Below are 18532 nucleotides of genomic sequence, written 5' to 3'. Positions count from 1 at the left end.
TAATAATTTGCAGTTAATGTTTGTGAGTGTTGAAATATTTCATTTACATGTAGATTTGATTTTCTTCTCAAACTCTCGATTTGATGGTCACACAGACGGGGTATTACTCACCGTATTAGATATTCGCGAATTAAAACGCAGTGGACTGAGGACACCTAGGACAATCAATCATATATTTCAAGGGGACCATGTGAACCTGATTTAATTACATTATGTGCTGTAGGAAAACATGTCCATAATAGTGATAATATTTGACTTATTATGCACTTTGCTGTGGTTGGATATAAATTTGGCTTTGTCTGTCCGTCCGTCGGTTTTTAATTCAGAGGAAAGATGTGTTACGCATATCGCCAAACGTATTTCACCTATCGTCATTACACTTTACAGAAATAATTTTCAACATTAGAAGTTTTACATGTAAAACAAAGTAGTAGGAGTGACCTAGTGTGATCGCACTGTGTACTCGTACGTCAGCCAACGTAAATTGGTGTGCTTTGAACACTCAAGTGATCACAATTGTGGGCTAATTGTATTGCGACTTTGTCAGAATGTTTGTTTTAACAAACTGTCGGATGAGTTTGAAACTGGGTCAAGAGCAGGCCGCTAAATATCTAGATTGGTAACAAAGTTTTTCTGTGATTAAACATAGTTACCTAGTTTTCAATTCTAGATAACGCAGTATTTAAATTAACATAGGCTGCATGTATACAAATATTCTTACTAAATTGCACAAAGATCAATCAGAAAATATTGCCTCTATAAATTCTATAATGACAATTTTATAGAAAGACAAACTTTCTTACCAATTTCTATGTATATCAGGTAGAATATGCATTAAGAGTCACGGTTAAGAATGTTTTTTTTTCTATGATAAGACCTAGTGACCTATCTTTATATTCCAGATAACCCTATTTTAAATTTGTTTAACTATATATAAAGAGAAATGTTCTGACTAAGTTTGATGTAGAAAATATGTCATCTAAAGTGTTAAAAATGTTTTTCTATGATTTAACTTACTTATCTACCAATGAACCAGATGACCAAGTTTCAAACGTTATCTATAGATTTGATTAAGACAAGCATTACGGATATGTTTCATAAGGATCAGGTGAACAATTTAGTCTCTAGAGTGTTAACAAGGCTTTTGAATTATTTGTCTTAGTGACCTAGGTTTGGACCCAGTTTCAAAGTTAACCTACCTTTGATAACGGCAAATATTCTGACCATGGATTTTAAGATCCAGTAGAAAGTATTTCTTCCAGACTGTGAACAATGTTTTTTTTTTCTTTTATGACCCAGTTTTTAATTCAAGATAATCCAGTTTCAGACTAGATCTGAATGTTATAACTTCAATTATTCAAACCAGGTTTTAGAAAGATCGATTTCAATTAACGCCTCTGGTTTCTTTTTCTATAACTTAACCTGATGGCCTTCATTTTTTACCCTAAATGATCCAGATTCAAGTTTAATGTAGACTTTATTTTTATAAAGACAAACATTTTGACCAGGTTTTGTAAAAACGAATCTAGAGTGTTAGCATGTTTTCTGTGATTTGGCCTGTCACCTTGTGTTTGAATCAAAATGATACAACTTCAAAATCTGCTGACAATTTCTTAACGCAAACATTCTGACAAAAATTCATGACAATTAAGCTAAAATTGTTAGCTCATGAGGGTTAAGGTTTAGCAGTATATCACAAAACAACATAATATTTTAGTAAACAAACAAAATCTTGACAAACAATTTATCTGTCCAATACATGTTTTACTGCTCTGTCCCATAGAGTTGGATACTTAAAATATTCTAAAGGAGTTGTCCCCCTTTAAAAAGAATGCCATTTGTAAAGAAACAAATGTAAACAATTGTCAAAAACGATGTTTTACCCAGTTATGTTAAGTTCAAACACTAGTACGTTGTTGCAACTGCATCAAAACGAAGACATGTAACAGCTTTTAAAAATGGTGGGTTTTTAAAGGTGCTGGACTGTCCAGAAGCTTGGCCCCTTCATGCAGTCCCTTTCAGGAATTCAAAACATAAATAAGTAAATTCATTAAATTGACAATGGTTTTGTAGAATAATATAAATTTTTATATGCTGTTAATTTTTTATGTACAACAATGCTTTCTTTCTATGAGTTGATGATGTTCGAACTTTTTTCTCCGAAACATGGGCCTAACTCTTAAAAGTAAAATTGTGAAGGACGGACGAAGACAGACACAATGCACAATACACACCTATTTCGAGAATAACAGACGTGCTCCTTCAGATAACCCAGATTGGTTTCGGGTTAATTTTGTAAAAACGTTGTTGTATTATATGCCCAACCTGCTACGCACCTGTAAATACGTTTGCCAGCAATGAGGACATGACATTTTTACTGTATGAAAAACCCGTGCACATCTGGCAAACATTGAGACGATTATAGTCTTCGGATGGCGTTATATATGTAAAGTGTTTTGCTCATAGACTTTAGTTTTTCATAAAATGTATACCAAACTGTTCAAAATAAGTAGAAAATATAAGAATACTTTCGAAAAAGGAATTTGATAATTTCTACAAAATAGAACATTTCAGTCAAAGTACATGTAATATTATGTAAAATGCATATTCTAAAAACGCTTACCTTTGTATAAAGTATTTCCTACTTCATCTGAACAATTCAGTATATTTATTAAAAATCATAATCATGATAATGGTTTATGAGGTACAAATTTCCAAAATTAAAATTCCCCCTAGGGGTGGTCTCCAAACACTTTTGATGAACCTTAACTAGCATTGATTGTCACCACTTGTCTTTTTAGTTTCATAAAATATATATTGTTGCAACTTATTTCATTATCCCACTAGTTAATTGCTTATTTTGTAATAATCCTGAACATGTGTACATTAAAATCATACGCCGTCTATCCTGACGGTTTAAAAAAGCAAATTTCTACACTCAATTATAATTGTTAAAATGTTGGTTGAGAAAATCAGCAAAGTTGTGTTTTTAATCCAAAAAGCTTTTGAATAGGACATTTTGCCAATATCACCTATTTTTTCTCGCATATTGATTACGTTAATTTCAGTTTGCATTCACACCGTGTCCAACGTATACCGTTGCATTTACGGCGAGTACGCTGCATACATGGTACATTGCACGTTCCATTACCGGCATTTCCTGTTGATTTTGTCAACATCCTATGTGGTGCGGTAAAAAAAAACTACTCATTTTCATCGAAATTCAACGTGTTCAAGGAAGCGATATATTCAGTACGAGCTGCAGATCATTCAAGCTCCCCATGGTAATGTGATTTTGGTCAGTAATTCTCTAGTTTCTTCAAACATTCGAGTAAACTGGCGTGTGAAGTCGGTTTCGAACTCGGACGTTCACTTTCAGGTTCATTTTCTGTCTCTTAAAATCATTCTATTGCTTTTTCATCTGTTTAACGCGAGAATAGTATAACAAGTTACAAATAAAAATATGGCGTAAATTCATGTTTTAGGGGAGCTTTATGCCAAAATTAGCGATGTACGCCCCATAAATCGGCGCGTCTACAGAAGTACGCCACATAAAAAGGCCGTTATATTTATAGCAACTGATTACGTATGTCTTCACTCGCATCTATTCTTTCATTTTATTTACACTTTTTAACAATTATAAACGGTTTTGGAATTACATAATGTAGTAACAGTAATATTAATTATTCGAAAGATAAAATAAACATGCTTGTTTTGTATAAACAGTCCGGTATAGAATTGCCCGTTAAAGTTTTTACTTGGAAATCATGAACATTCCATAAATTTTCGTAAAGTAATCTTCGTTGTCGGAACCTAAAACGAATTAAAAACTGAAAATGTACAGTACTGAAAATGTATTTCACAAGTAACATAATGTCGTATTTTCAGGTAGAGTGCGGACAAAACGAATACTGCTAGTGTGAACATGGACTGTAACTTCACAACCTGCCCCGCGTCTGGGGTAGGTTGTGACAGTGTGCGGGGTACACTGTGCGGGGTACACCCTTACCTTTCAGTATGGTATAGCAGTATGAAAGTACATGGCATTTAACCTTAGGGAAATGCTGAATTTCATAATATATCTTATGTCGATATATCTACATGATAACGAACTGTCAGAACACAAATGTGTAATACGTCAAAAATTACTTATAGCTTTCAAAATCGGTATTTCAAACACAGTTTCGTTGTCCTTTTGTTTACAATGCTTGTGCTTTCCAAGAAGAGTATTTGAAAAAATGGCTTTTTTAAAATATTTGCAAATGACTTCTATAAGCTCTTCAATAAATATTATAAGTCACGTGTGGCACAACCAACCCGTGGCACATTCAACAGAGTTCTCCCCTACTTATCTGATCAAACTAATAATCATCATTTCTTGTTCATTTCCTGAATGAAAAACACTTGTTTCCAAGATAACCGTGGAAGAACTTGTCGATTTTTCTTTTAAAGTATCTAAGAAGAAAGAAAGACATATTTCCTGTTGTAAGTGATTCCAGAAAGTAAAAATGAGCCAACCAACATATTGGCTTTCAGCATGGATCCAGACCAGCTTGCATATCCGCGCAGTCTGGTCAGGATCCATACTGTTCGCTTTCAAAGCCTATTGCAATTAGAGAAACCATAAGCGAATAGCATGGATCCTGACCAGAATGTGCGCATGCGCAGGCTGTCTGTATCCATGCTTGTCGCAAAGCCACTGCATGTTTGTTTTCTGATGTTGCGGCTCAAATTTACAAATGAAAACAATTAAAATTCGTAAAATATGTTACATGCACGTGAAATAATATAAGAATAACATTGTGTAATACTGAGACACCACTACGCCATTGTATAATGTGTTTTTCTACATATGTAATTATTTTCAGGATACGATTCTTTCGTAAGCTAACGTAAACGCCCGAAAATATTGGCGAAGATTAATGAGTGCCAGGTAAATGCTTATGGACAACTGACTGAAAATTATTATACATGATATCTAATTGTGAATGTAACTCTACAAACACAGTTATTTCATATATTTAGTCAAGTTTATTTGATAACATTCGACATCAAAATTAATATTTTAAAGATACTTTTTTGCTAGGAATTTATCATAGTACACAGAGGTGGGGTTTAGTTATCCTCCCCGGAAATTCCTTACAGTAATGACAGTAACTGTTGCATTTTAGATAAAGATAACGGCCTTTTTATGTGGCGTACTTCTGTAGACGCACCGTTTTATAGGGCGTACATCGCTAATTTTGGCATAAAGCTCCCCTAAAACATGAATTTACGCCATGATAAATATTTCAAATTGTAGCTTATGATACTATTCTCGCGTTAAACCAATGAAAAGTCAACAGAATGATTTTAAGAGACAGAAAATGAACCTGAAAGTGAACATCCGAGTTCAAAACCGACTTCACACGTCGGTTTACTCGAATGTTTGAAGAAACTAGAGAATTACTGACCAAAATCACATTACCATGGGGAGCTTGAATGATCTGCAGCTCGTACTGAATATATCGCTTCTTTGAACACGTTGAACTTTAATGAAAATAAGTAGTTTTTCTTACCTCACTATACGGGATGTTGACAAAATCAACAGGAAATGCCGGTAATGGATCGTACAATATACCATGTATGCAGCGTACCCACCGTAAATGCGACGTATACGTTGGACACGGTGATTCAGAACACGACAAATCGCCAAGTCTATATTTCATATACAACCTTGGAGTTTCATGTCAATTATACTAACAATGGGTAAAATGACACCAGTTATGTATGGGTTTAAAACGAAGATCAGCGTATACGTCTATCACACTGGCCATAGTTTTGTCAGATCAAGTGGTTCCAAGCGGTGAATTTTATGCAGATCAGATGGTGAAATATGGCCGATTTTATAAATTTCCGGTCTTTGTAAGTTTGATTCAAAGGAATTTCTACCCGTAATATAATGAAATAAATGAAAATGATGGGTGCACCTGGAGCACAAATGTCTCCGTTTCTTAGCACATTTGTCCATTTAGCTGAGATGTGTGCCGTTTATTCAAACACTTCTGTACAGTTCGGCGGATGAAGGAAATTATCGCATCATACATAATGCTTATCGGGAACAAGTAATTATTGAAACACTTCATTCTAAAGGGCTACCTCTTAAAACATAGCATGTGTATTTTCATAGAATTATTCGGGTTTGTTTTAGAAAAATCGGCCGAAAACCTAACGCAACGCAGTTTCGAGTGGGTCGCTATGCAACGCAATCAAGTGGATACCGTTTATGTAGCTTACTTGCAAAGTCTTATCCGTCATAGAAAGTCATTAGCACTTCACACAGAATAACTTAAGAACGTTCTATATCTAACATATTGCACTTTTGTATTTTTTATGTTCACTTAACATTAGACATATATGTCTGCGGACAATGTCAAAAAAAACACACAAAAAAACTTATAGCAAAAATGAATATCAAACAATATCATCAACTTAATATTAGTTAGTAACACCAAGAACCAATCAACATTTGTAACTCCACCACGTTTGGTACTGACCAAAACAATCACAAGCGGGTTAACTATTTAAACTATTTAAATCAGTATAGTTACATTTCGAGATGTCGAGATTCGTGATGTAGCGTTCATCTATTTTCAAAAGAAACAAGAACGTTGAAAATGACGAGAAAAAAAGATTTTACCTGTCGATCATGAATAAAAACAACGAAATAAACTTGTAAGTTCGCCATTTAAAAAAAGAAAACAAACGGACTAGCACGTACTGAGCGCACAATACAGACTGTATAACGGTTAGGGTTAGGTTTAACATAGGCTTAATTGTGGATATTCAATGCGTGCGTACACTGGATGCGGGAGATTTAATGCCGGCCGTTATTTAGTCGTTTGGGTGGGGGGGGGGGGGGGGGGGGAGGTAAAATAATCCCTTTCGGGAAAGACAGTGGACTAACATCAGAAATAAGGTACAGCCAAGTGCAAATGTGACATCAAACTTAAAGTCAACGTGAACAACGTAGACTTTGCAGCGCATTTCATGAAAATTTAATGACGTTGAGGACAATATATTCATTTACTGGGTTTTTACCAGTTTTATTCTAGAATAGTGTTAGCGCATGTTCTTTTCGTGTTATAACATCTTCACACCGACACTGGGTTCTGTTTGAATGGCTTGAACTATGCCCAAGAACAATCATCGATAGAACCACATAACAAGTATTTTGTCGTTTTACGCCGATTAGTAAAATGCAGGAATTTAGTAATTTAAGATACCGGTTAAAAGTGGTTTTTACTTAAAGTTGATAATTTGCATTTAATTACCATTAAACAATACTAAGTGTTCATCACAAACGACTGCAACTGACTCAAAGTGTATATGAACGTCAAGTTTTAGTAAATCTGGTATTTGGAGAACACAGAATTTTTGCAAACTAACATGCATACATTCATATGGGCTACTGGTAAATAGGCGCTAACGGCACAAAAATGTTATTACTCTTATAGCAATAGAATATTATGTTATAATCGACAGAGTTTTGAGTGACTACAGCTTTTTTTATATACACGAGAAGCGTGGTATTGACTGAGGTCAGTGACATAAAAGCTGTAGTCACTCAAAACTGCGCCATGCGTCCTATGATTAATTAGTTCCTTTAGGGCTTATTTACCAGTAGCCTATATCGTGCTAATGAACGAATACATGTATTTTTGCATGTATTTTCAGAATGTTACGTTCATTAACACTTTGAGTCAGTTGTAGCTGTCAATTTTGAGCAGTTACAATATGGAATTCCCAGAAATACCCAAAATTAAAATTCCTGTACAATACATTTCTAGTGTGGAGTGGGCATATTGACAAAACACCTTGGCAGGAACTTTGAATCAAGAGGATAAACTGACCCCAATTTCACGAAAAAAACTTAAGTTGTTGCTTAGCTAAGTCTGTTATTTCAAATGCTTTTTTTCCCTTTATGCGTCTTCAATGTTGACTTTTTCATCTATATCTGACCCGTACATGACTATTTCTTAGATCAAAGCACAACAATTCTGAATTTTACAGAAAATGAAGTATAAAAATAAGAAGTATACTTAAGCAAATACTTAAGTTCGTTATATCGTGCTTTAATAGAAATGTCATATTTGCGTGACTGGAATAAGTACTGCAGACAAATACTACTAACCATAGTTTAATTTAGCTATAAAAAAAACATTTATATAGAAAATATCAATATTAATTAACAAAACTTAAGAAATAGCATGATTTTAAAATAACAGACTTAACTAAGTAATAACTTAAGTTTTATTTTTCGTGAAATTGGGGTCAGGATCTTAAACCAAGCAAAACTAAAAGCAGATTGAATTGTTTTATAAGATGGGGTAGGGCGTTTAATAGTGAGAAAATTGTGTTTATCGGGTTCATCGCCCTAGGGCGAAAATTTTGCCAAGTATGTGAGTTTTTCTTATACTTTGGAAACATTCCATGCGTGCATTCTGCGACCGCGCTATTTAGGTAGCAGGGTACATTTAGATTCGAAAATTTTGGGCACGGCCAGTCTTACATGTAGCGAGTCGCAATATTGCACTTCCCTAATGAGCAGAATCAGGGTGGCCATTTTATAAATTGCGTGCATGTTTTGTGCTTTTAGTTAATGACAAGATCAGGACTCTCATACAAGAATACAGAAAGTTATCAAAACAAAAGTTTTACACAATCCATTAAAAATAGCTTGCCAAAATCCTCAATTTTGCACTTTTTGAACAGCCTGCAATGATCCCGCTGCAGGAACAATGCCCAATTTTATTGCATTTCTCAGTTTAATAGTCCCTACTGAACTTCAGAATATAAACGGAGTGGGGACCCATCCAGCTTGTTTTTTTTTTTTTTTTTTTTTTCACAAAATAGCGAAAAAGTTCCTGAGTATCAATCAACAAGCACGGAACCCTTCCATGATTTGAATTTCCCGCGCCAAGGTGACTCGCCGATTCATACAAAGCTAGCAGCAGTTAGTTTTACAACTTACATCAGAATTCTACATGTATCGGCTGTTTAAATTTTCTAAAGAATTAACAATCTCTCACCTTAATTTACAGACATCCAAATCACGAAGTTCTAATTATAACAAATATTGAGGGGACCAAAATTCGAAGTGCACCATGCCACCTTATCTCCTCCCGACAATTTACCCCAAGTCTGTACCTAGCGCCGTAAAAATGTTATTGAACGGTTTAGTTCAAGTCATGCTCAAGTCAACTTTTCCAACGATTTTTGTAAAAAAAAAAAGATCAGTGCAAGTTCGTCCAAATTTATGATAGCCAAGGCTGTAGAAATATTAATTCTTACTTACGCCTGCATAGCACAAGTGCAACAACCTTTTATTGTCGATATTTGCTTAAGCCGATTTTAGTATCTTACGGGGAATTCTGAAACAATGTGGTCTCTATTCGGATCAATGTGTACTGCGTTAGTACAGAGTAATGCCCCAATTGCTACGCAAAGGTACATTTTTGCAATTTATTGCAGTATCCTACTATTTGATTGACATGTGAAATATTACACTCATACTCCGTCTATGCTAACGGGTTAATGCAGCTAGAACACAATCTCAAATATTGATGAAAGAAAATCGTCGAAATTACATTTTCGAGCCTAAAAGCTTTTGAATAGGACGTTTTGTCGAGATGTAAAATACTGCAGACGTAATTTGTCTCGCATTTACTAACCTGATAGCCTTTTTTAGATTTTTGTAAAACACAATTCTGATGAGTACAGGAACTATCGAAGAGAAGTGTTTGTAACTGAACTATTTTTCATCGATTGACACTGTTATATCATATGTATCCACACAGAAGTTGAAATCAGTAATCCTCAGCGTATCCATAAAAACAACTTTAATGATTTTTTCTTTCGTTAAAAGATAGTGTATTTAAGAATACCTGACATCTGATAGTCATATACTGTTGGGTAAAGATACTTACAATGCATGTATACTAAGCGCTTGGATGGAGACACAAGAAAGAATTTACACGCTATGTATCATAGAATCAAAATAGATAGATGACAAAACAGAAGACGGAAGTGCACGGTCTATACTTATCATCCCCCGCCGGACGGGGGGTGGATATAGTTTTGGTGTTGTCCGTCCGTACGGACATTTTTTATATATAAAAATAGTGTATACAAGTTATACTGCAATACATGTGATATATATATATATAGTATACATAAGCAGTATAAACTCTTATTTTTTAGGGGGTGAGGGGGGTGGATTAAAATCCTATACATATGTAAGTATTGAAATATAATAACTGGACCATATCAAAATTTTGATGAAAGGTATAGACCTTTTCATCCAAAAAATTGTTTGATACTGGTCCCAGTTATGTACTATTTTCAATACTTAACAGTATGTATAGGCCATTTTTACACCCCCCCCCCCCCCCCCCCCCCCCCCCCCCCGGCTTATGTTATACTATTGTCCATTTTTACCCCCAAAAAGTTTGATACTGGCCCTTGTGTGCAAAATCAACAAGGCGGAGCCCCTCCCTCAAAACAATTCTCCTGAAATCCCAGTCAGAAGTGGTCCAACCTTCCCATACTGCGGTCGCTGCTTAGCGCTGTTTAAACTTAAAACTACAAAATATGCCCTTTCTCATGTGTGTCAAATTTCTCTCAACTGCAGTGACAAGCATGCATGCCAGTTGTTACCCCATATGTTAAACTACTGAACAGGCAATTTTAACGTCTTTACCTTACAATGTAGCTCTGTAGTCAGTCAAAACTTTAACTGCGTCATTTTTCTGTTGTTTCCTTTTTTTAATATCCAAAATTGAGCTCACAAATACTTCTCGTTTTTCTAGTTTATCCGGAACAGTATAACACAAGGAAGAAAAAACGTATATAATTCAGTCCTTTAATACTTTGTCAAAATGCTATATCTAATTCTCTCACATTTTTCTCTGACATTTTTTTTCTGATTTCACTATCCAAGAAGATCACAATTCATCTCATATTCACAACTCAGCCCGCACAATATTTTGCGTGATAGCTCTATGTGTTGTTTTTTTAAAACTAATTGTTCAATTTGACAGCTTAATACCCGGAACTTGAATAAAATATTCACGTCCTGTAATTTGATCCTAAACAATTCAACTCATATTTATTTATTTATTAAACAACTGGCTATGCCGTAACACAAGCAAACAATCAAATTAGTGTAACGTATTAAATATTTTTGACTTTACATTAATCCGAATATTGAAACAAGAATTGTAAACACAGAACGTTATGCGTGCTAAATTTTAAGCTTTTTACTAAATATTTTTGATAAATAGTATTAGCGCTTAATCTACTGTCTGATCCAGATTTTCCGTAACAAGTGTTTCCCTAATTTCTATACCATAAATTTTATACATTAGTATGAATAACTCCGAGGTTGGCAACATGATCTCTTTTCAAATATTAATTTTCAAGAAACATGGTTTGAATTGGGCATGGGGTACTTTCTATTGTAAATATGAGATTCATTTGTCTCTAAAATTATTTATTAAACATTCAATTTTCAGTTTATTCGTTTATTAATCAAAATGTTTAAGATTTCATGATATTTTAGTTAGCATAAAAGCTGAATATTTTCTTACAATAAAAATCGATCACAGGGGAGGCAACAGATAGAGTAAAGGCCGATGATAGATATTGATGTTGCAATGCCTATGTTTACTCAAACCATAGTTAGTAAATTTATTCTAACATTGAACCTCTAAGACAGTGGGAGTTTAAAATAACAACAATGTACAACAGTTAGTCATTTCAGGCCCGGCTCGTGCCTTCCCCCCCCCCCCCCCCCCCCCCCCCCCCACACACATCCAGTTGGCTGAGAAGTGACCTATATTCATCAAAGATGCATAATGCAATTTTGGTAAAGGAATATTTACTTAAAGTTTGGACCCAGAAACGCACCAGAGCCCATAAAGAGGAGAGTAATCCCCAATTTGATATCTCAAAACTTAGACCTTAAATAAGATGCACTAGAGCCCCCATGTAATGCCATCAAATTTTCCAGGGGAGACTCCCTGACACCCCTAAAATGAGGAGTGTACCCCTACCAGTAATTGCACCAGAGGCCACCGTTTCATACCTGTATTTGAAAAAATGAGCGGTGACATCCTCATTCTAGACAGCCCCCCCCCCCCCCCCTCCCCCCAGTAAAATATGTCTGGATCCGGGCCTGCTTTTAATCCTTCCATGTCCACATGTCTGTTATTTCCATATATGTAAGAAGATTACAAGGGTGATTTTATAATACAGTGAAATCACTCGGATTTACGTCACTATTATTATGTCATAGCGCTCAAATGTTGTGGCGGCGACGGGAAAGAAAACATAGCCTACAAAACAGGAAATAGCTAGTAGATGTCGTCAAAGATGTAGATCAATCCTTGATTCGCATCTGAACTATAATTTAATTTGCGATCTAATTCAACGACAAAATCATTGTTCGAATATACAATCTGAAAACCTCACAGATTCTACTCTCTTTTTTTTCGATGTGACTGAAAATCCACAACAAAGAATATGATAAGTCGATTTAAAATCCGATTTTAAAGTATACAGAGTGAATAATGCCCGATTAAGACGTCTTAAGGCAGTGTATCCGTTCTGATAATCGTCACTTACGCTCCGTATGCGATATCGCCAATCTTCGGTTTTCACGGAAAGTCATATGACCTTTAGCTACATTTACCTCCGAAAAATGCCGAGTTTTACAATAAACGTACGAAATCATACGGACATTGCCGAGTGTAATTACGGCTCTAATTCAATATGTGTCTACGTATAATAAATTTATGATATATTTCAAGCGATTTACAGTTTATTCTAACACGACCAGCAAATAACCTACATACTTGTAGAGCAAAATCTATCTCGGGTTATTCTGCAATATACCTCTCGCGTGCAATGACGTCATCCGATTCCGGTGCGTAGCGCGGTCGTAAAAAGTAGTTACCATTTTTTTCTAACACTGTTAATACTAGTATGTCGTGTTAGAATCGAAATAATAAGTTCCCAAGTGTCATTTATCATAGAATAACCCGAGTTTTTCGTTCTTATACGAAACAATATATCACTCAGGCCTATGGCCTTCGTGATATATTCTTACGCATAAGAACGAAAAACTCGGGTTATTCTACGATAAACCACGTTTGGGAACTTATCATTTCTTAAATATATAGGCCTACTTTACGATATATTTCAAAATACTTAACAAATTTCAGTTACATACTTTATATATAAATATAAAATTGGAACCAAAACAAGAATTGTATTAACTTGACTGATTTCTCTTTAATTTTTAGGATAAACGCAAATGAATTCTTGAAATCTGAAAAGGGACACACAATTTCAATATCTAATAATAACAGATAGATATCATTGGGGGAGTGTATAGCACATAAATATATGCAATATACGTCACATTGTATACAGAAATACTGTATACTGTGTACGCCGAAACGAAACGTAAGTTTGATAGGGAATGAAAAAGGCAATGGCAGAAATATATGTACGTATGAGATTCGTGTACAACACTCCATCGTGGGAGACAGTTACTATCAATGTACTTAAATTAAATAATTAAAGAACGTGGTCATTCAACTTCAAGTACATATAAAGTCTAATAAAGTCTAGATCTAATACCAGAATGTTTTACTGATTCATTGATTCTGTGTTGGACAAAAAGCTAGACATACTAGACAGTGTGCGACATTAACGGTAGCCCGATCGCCAATGGCTACGAAAATTCGGCTCGGGCGACAGAAAATCGGCAGACCGTAGCCCGTCGGGCTATGAAAAATTCTGACGAATACATTTACCAAAAAGATCAATGCAAACGTGGGAGCAAAATAGTTGCTTTGAAGCTTCAAACTTCGCTCTAATCCAATCTCAAAGCGAATTCAAGTCGTCCGAATTTTTTTTTGGATGCGCACCCGCTAATCTTTTGACAATTTGCACCATGTCAAAATGTGCGTTGAATACACATACACACTCGCCGATAGCATAATTTAAGCTCCGCCTACTTCAGGTACTTGTGAGATTTTCGCGAGAAGTGTGAAAGCAAATCAAATTATCGGTTTCACCAGAGACAATTGTAATAGGCCAATCAGCGCCGCGGTTACGTCTTTGACACTTAGCATTTAATTGTCAACACGTGCGAGTCGTTTTCTAAAGAATTGTCAATTACATATGCGATAAATTGGAATTATCGACACAATTATTTGGTATCCATGGTAAAAGAACGACATGTAAAGTATTAACTTCGTAAAACTAACTTTGATGGATGAATTGATTTGAATACCGGTATGTATTTCTAGGTTTGACACAGTTTACTTTCAGTTTTATTCGAATGAGAAACTGTTCACACAAATGGTGACTGGGTATAAATGTGTATGGTAAAATGATGTAACTAAGAAAATGAATGGTCATTGAATCAATTCACAGCGTCGAGGTAGAAATATAAAAATTAATGGAGTCTTCCAACTTCCCCCTAAAGTCTCCCCACTTCTCCTTAAATCAGTTTGAGGGATAATTGACTTCTCCCAAAAAATAATGGGCCTAGCGAGACCCCTGGTCAGTCTACTACCAAGCTATTTCTTGTCTACCATGTCTACAAAGCTGTTTAGATCTCTTTTCATGACTCTGTGTCTTTGACTTTCTGCACAATTTTGTGAACACTGTTTCAGATTTTGAAATCAGTTCTGAAAAACTCATACAAATTTCTGAAATATATCAATATTCACCAACCTACAGCAGTATATTGAAAGAAATTAAATATTACTAGAATGAAAGTCTTGTTCATTCTTGAGCGAAAAATTAGTGGGGCTACGAAAAATTCTGTCGGGCTACAAAAAATTGGAAGTCCGTAGCCCCATTGGCTACGGTGTTAAAAAGTTAATGTCGCACACTGCTAGATAGCATGTGAAACAATGGTTTATCTGGCTGCATCTGTATTAGTTCAGTATATAGCTTATGCAAAAATTATTGAGTAGTGTTGACCAAAGCTGCTCTTTGCTGTTATAGGAAAAGATGTTTAACTGTTGTTTCCTCCCATTCAGAAGAGCATAACATATCGAGGGTTGAACGCAATACTGTAGTAACTCCTATAAAATAAAGAAGGACTTACGACAATATTGCGTTCAATCCTCGATATATACAAGGTAAATGTAAATCAAAAGAACCATATATGCATGAACCTCGACATATATATACTGTAAACAATGGTATACATGTAAATTAAAGTTATTGATTCTTTCTTACATTTTCGTTTTAGAAAAGTACAGAATAATTTCAACCATAGAACAAACAAGAAATATCTTTAAAAATGATGGTCGGCGAATTGTAATAAGGAAAGAAGTTTATGAATTTTCATCTAACATTCATCTTTCATCTAACATTTTTCAAATTGCAGAACTAAACACCGCACTTTAACAATTTAAATGGTTCCCTTTTAATTTTTCGCAAAGGTTTCGTAGGGTTGCAATTTTGTTTCGTTTATCCTTAGACGAATAATTACAGCAGTAGTTTGATGAAGATTCATGAAGCGGTTCATGAGAAGAGGTCATTAAACGTGTTTATATTTTTAGCTGAATTGGTCCCTATCCCCATTTGTAACAAAATAGCAGGAGACCTTACGATATTGTTACACATCGAGTTTGATAAAAATCCATTACATTTTAGTGGTTGATGCGAAGAAAGGCATATCTATTTTTAGCTATAGTGGTCCCTAATAGGGCCCAAGTTCCTATATAAATACATCTGGAAGAGGACCTTATAATGATGCTCCAGACCAAGTATGACAAAGATCCACCAAGCTGTTCATGAGACGCTGTATAAAGGCATTTCTATTTTTAGCTCTAGCAGCCCCTAAAAGGGGTCAAATGTCCCAGCTGAACAAAGTTGGCTGCGGGCCTAATAAAGATGCTACAAATCACGTTTGATTAGAATACATGAGAAAAAAATCAATTAAAGGATTTTTTTTATTTATTATTTTTATTTATTTCTAAAATAGGCCAACTGATCCCGCTTTAACAAATGCATATTCGCTATTCATGAATTTTTGGACAATGACGTCACACCTATAAAAAGGTGAAGGTCAAGCAAAACATACAACTGTAATTATTTCAATATTTCTGTTTCATAAGCAAAGTTTGACCGTAGTCATATCACATAGATAAACTGTATGCAGTGTACCTTCATTTCAGTGTAATGAGATTCTGTCTTTATATAGCATATACATAATAAAACAGATTTCAACTCAATTCAATATTTGCATACCATACTAAAGAAAAATATTCATATATAATAAATCAGTTAAATAATTTATAACAAATATATCAAAGCAAACAAGTACTCATTTTAATATGCAATCTGAATAAGTCACAAAAGCAAGAAACCTTTTCATATACAGACGACAATTGTAACAAGGAAAATCTTTTAAAAAGCACTTCTCTACATAAAAGACTCTTATTACACCCTTATTCATGTGATACGCAGAGCGTATTCAACTCTTTCTTTAATTTGATATATGTTGGTATTAGAACAGGTTTTTATCATGTTTATTAAACTTACTTATCATTTTGAGATGTATCAATATTCTTGCTAAATATACTGAGCCAAAGTTAGCTTTAAAACTGTGAACAGCGTCGTTTAGGATAAACGCTTTGTCTACATTTCACTCAGCGTAGCACAATCAACAGAGTGAAAGAAATTGACACTCTCGTCCAATCAGGCAGAGTGTTGTATAAATCTTCCATTTTGATAAATTATCTATAATGCGTTATCAAGTAGTTTGATTTGCAAACTGAAGTCACGTGGCATAGGTAACGAAAACGAATTTAGACGGCGTCGCCGAAAAATGTAACTATCTTAGCATCGAATGCATCAGACTTAATACTCGAAATCGAGAGTTTAAATCCGATGTATTAAGCTTAGGAAAACGACAATACCAATTAATAACCTTAATCTCAGTCTAAATGCGAGAGCGAAATATTTAGGCATAGATAGATTATTAGGGTATTATTAAATCTACTACAGGCTACCTATTTTCTCATTCTGTTTACAAGAATACTGAAAACAAGGTAAATGCCTGCGTACGTGCAATTTACGGTCGGGCGTTCCTATGCTTGACTCTTGTTAGGTTGACTGCCCGCCGTTACATGACTGACATACTGTTGAAAAACGGCGTTAAACCGAAACAAACAATTATCCAAGCCACCTAATAGATCTATAGATACTAATTAGATCTATGAAATCTATGGTTGGCAAGTAGATCTAAATCACGGTATTTTTAGTCATTTTTACCGTTGGGTACACGAACAGAAATTCAGTAATCAATGTAAAAATAAAACCATTTCGGAAGAAAGTAAAAATATTCATCTCATGTTACACAGAGCAGAGCTTGCAAGAAGAATACTAAAGCCGATGATTTTAACAGTTCACTGACACTACCAATAGACCAGTCCACCGCATTGGAAGTCCGCCATCCGGTTATAAAATCCGAAATAGATCTAAATCATTTTTGAAAACAAACATAAATCCATCATTAACAATTTTTACCAAATGACAAACGTGATTGAACAATAACAATAAGCCCTATAAAGACTACCTGCAAATACAGTCTCGATTAGGCCTGCTTGAGAATAGTGACGTAAAATTTGTGACGTCATTACTTGTAGATGATTGATGAGGTTGTGTTACAGTGGCTGATCGTCTAAATATTTTTCGACCTCCTTGGCACGCTCTATTTTCATGATCAGACGCTGAAACTAAAAGCTTATCCTATGGGGTTCCAAATAAAAAGATGTGTATTAAAATGTGTCAAAGTTTGATTGCGGCGGGACAGGTTAATATCACAATAAGATCTAGATCTAGCATAATTGTAGATCTAGATCTACTATATGACATGTGCTAATTCTGTAGGCCTATTCTGCACTCAGTCCCTTTCTTCATTTCAATATGTCTAGATCTATTTTTTGTCTAAAATATGTATATTTTAATTGAAATTATGTTTCGCTTTAAAAGGAAAATTTCCGTCTTTGAAATGGTGTTTAACTGATCAATAATAATCCGTAGATCTAATCATTTGTCTTCAAAATCACCGTTCAAAAACTCGAACCGAGGCGTGAAGTTGCCACACTGGATCACTTTCAGAGATCTACGATCTAAACTGCATATTATATTTTATTGATAAAGCTTCGAACACCTGTGGTTTTATGAACAATTCATATGTGTTCTCAGAATAGACTTATTATAATACCACAAAGTATATAACATTTAAACATATATATCATAGGCGTAGGAGCCGGGGGGGGGGGGCAGCGGGGGCCAGCCCCCCCCCCACCCCCAAAGCTAGGATGGGGGGGCGAACTATAGTTTGGCCCCTCCAATATTTTGGAGATATAACTTGCAGTCTATTAGGCCTATAACATTTACTTTGTATCATATAATTGTTTTCAACCTTATTTCTGATTTGCATTTGGCCTTTCCT

At 35.0% G+C, this 18532-nt stretch overlaps 1 protein-coding gene across 4 annotated transcripts in view; it reads right to left on the bottom strand.

Moving 5' to 3' along the window:
* LOC123542163 (uncharacterized) overlaps positions 1–17670 on the bottom strand; it is a 31007-nt gene extending 13337 nt beyond the window's left edge. The window contains exon 1 of one of the 4 annotated variants that reach the window (XM_053530872.1): positions 17651–17670. The gene's annotated coding sequence lies outside the window, so the exon portion shown is untranslated. Of the gene's footprint in view, positions 1–2623; positions 2655–9713; positions 9875–10741; positions 11171–17650 lie in introns of those variants that run through there. The other 3 variants (XM_045327847.2, XM_045327848.2, XM_053530873.1) reach the window with 3 other exon arrangements.
* Between the last annotated feature and the right edge of the window lie 862 nt (positions 17671–18532).

This window comes from Mercenaria mercenaria, chromosome 19 (assembly GCF_021730395.1).
Source record: "Mercenaria mercenaria strain notata chromosome 19, MADL_Memer_1, whole genome shotgun sequence".
NCBI classification, from domain to species: domain Eukaryota; kingdom Metazoa; phylum Mollusca; class Bivalvia; order Venerida; family Veneridae; genus Mercenaria; species Mercenaria mercenaria.
The sequence above is the reverse complement of the archived record's forward strand: the minus strand, read 5'-3'. Positions and strand labels throughout refer to the sequence as shown.